Genomic DNA, 2,410 nt, shown 5'->3' with positions numbered 1-2,410 from the left:
TGTCTATCCGTTCATGCGTTCACGGGCATTCGGGCTGTTCCCACCTGTGGCTGATGTGAATAGTGCTGCTTTGGACATTTGTGGACAAGTTGTTTGAACACCTGTTGTCGGCATCTGGATCTATATCTACGAGTGGGATTGCTGCCAACTTTGCGTCAATATTTAAAACTAATCTTTGCTGCAGTGACTCTCATCAGTTGTCACCCTCCCTCCCGCTTCAAGCCCCCCGGAAAGATGAGTTTCGTGGGCGTGAACGTCCAGTCAGCTGCATGTTTTACTAAAGATGTAGGAAGGCCAAGTCGGGGATCGACACTGAGCACCCCACAGTTCCTGGGGAATAAAAATCCCATTTGACCTGCCTCTGTCTCAGTCTCTCTTCCCACCCACCTCCCACTCTTCTCCCCCAGCTTTGCTTGTTTCACGTGCATGAAAACTGTCCCGGCTCCTCCCAGCTCGCTTGCCCACGTGGGCTCGAAAACACTCTCCTCGAGAGAAAAGGCCGCAGAAGGCCACACAACGAAGAGGGTGATCCTGGGCTCTGTGGACGAGATTCTTCCGTTCCTGGGATCCAGCCTCCCTAGGAAACAACGGGAGAGAAAATACAATGTTTCCTGCCACGTTACAACTGCACGTAGATCCTCGCCCAGGGACGCCTCCTCTTTACCCAGTTAGGGGGTTCTGTTTTCTGCATGGTCCAGGTCTATACAGAGGTCACAAACTAGTGACCCTCCGTGTTTGAGGATTTTTTTTTTTTTTCTGCTTTTAAAAGTTAGGAGGCCTCCTATTTAAAAAAAAAAAAAAAAAAAAAAAAAAAAATCTAGATTCCTGGTTTCCCTTGAAAAACCAAAAGACCTGACAACAGCAAGTCACACCTGTGCCTGGCACCTGCTGGCCAGAGCTGAGCAGTGGTCGAAACTCAGAATATGCCTGGACCTTTCCTGGCCTTGTCCACGCCCCTCACTTCTATGTCCTGTCCGGCCTCCGTGGGCATTCAGACTTCTGGGCCATGGTCCAGGGCAACGTCAGAGCGACAGCAAAGAAGGAGCAGGCATCAGGGACATGCAGGACTCGGCTGAGTTCAGCTGGGACAGTAGCCACGGATGGTGCTGAAGGGGACCTGGGGGTGAGCCGCAGGCTGACGGCCACTGCCCAGAGCCAGCCGAGCAGATGACTCACGCATTCAAATGGTTTTTTGTGTTTTCCTCATGTTGCCATCTGATCTTTGACAAAGCAGACAGAAACACACACGGGGAATAGAATCCCTCGTCAATAGACGGTGCTGGGAAAACTGGACAGCCACACGCAGGAGACGGAAACAGGACCCGCACGTCTCGCCTCTCACAAAAATCAACTCCCGATGGATAACAGACTTAAACCTAAGGCGTGAAACTGTAAGAATTCTAGAGGAAAATGCAAAAACTCTTATAGACATCTGCCTAGGCAAAGTATTTATGAAAAAGACCCCCAAGGCCGGGCGTGGTGGCTCACGCCTGTAATCCTAGCACTCTGCAAGGCTGAGGCGGGAGGATCGCTCAAGGTCAGGAGTTCAAGACCAGCCTGAGCAAGAGTGAGATCCCATCTCTACTAAAAATAGAAAGAAATGATCTGGCCAACTAAAAATATATATAGAAAAAATTAGCTGGCCATGGTGGCGCATGCCTGTAGTCCCAGCTACTTGGGAGGCTGGGGCAGGAGGATCGCTTGAGCCCAGGAGTTTGAGGTTGCTGTGAGCTAGGCTGATGCCACGGCACTCACTCTAGCCTGGGCAACAGAGCGAGACTCTGTCTCCCAAAAAAAGAAGACCCCCAAATCATTCAAATGCTTATCGAATGTCCCCGAGGTGCACTTCCCGGTGCTGGGGACAGTGAGCAACAAAGACCAGGGTTCCTGCCCTCGTGCAGTGGACTTTCCAACTGGGAAAAGAATAATGTACAAAATAACAAGTAAAGCCACTGGTTTGCGGGGCCGTGAGACGTGCTGTAGGAGAGCAGGGGGAGGGCGGTGTTGGCGTGGAGGTAGGTGGAGGGGAGGGGGTTGCAGCTGTGGCCAAGCAGACCTCACCGAGAAGGGACATCTGAGGAAAGGCCTGGGGTAAGGGAGCCATATAGGCGTCCGTAAGAAGAACGTTCCAGACAGAGAGAGTGGCATGTGCAGAGCCCTGTGCTTGGTGGACCCGAGGAAGAGCAAGCAGGGAACTGTGGCTGGAACATGTGAGGGAGGAGGGGGTGGCAGGATATGGGGACAGGGTAGAGGGAGGTCAGGCGGGACCCTACAAGACACCAGGAGGACTTTGGATTTTACTGTGAGTTGGGAAACTCCAGGGAGTTTGGACGGAAGAGTGATAAGATCCGAGTTGGGCTTTAACAGGATCACGTTGGCTGTTTGCAAGGTGACCGTGCCGAGGCCAAGC

This window comes from Eulemur rufifrons, chromosome 23 (genome assembly GCF_041146395.1).
Source record: "Eulemur rufifrons isolate Redbay chromosome 23, OSU_ERuf_1, whole genome shotgun sequence".
Taxonomy (NCBI): Eukaryota; Metazoa; Chordata; class Mammalia; order Primates; family Lemuridae; genus Eulemur; species Eulemur rufifrons.
The sequence above is the reverse complement of the archived record's forward strand: the minus strand, read 5'-3'. Positions refer to the sequence as shown.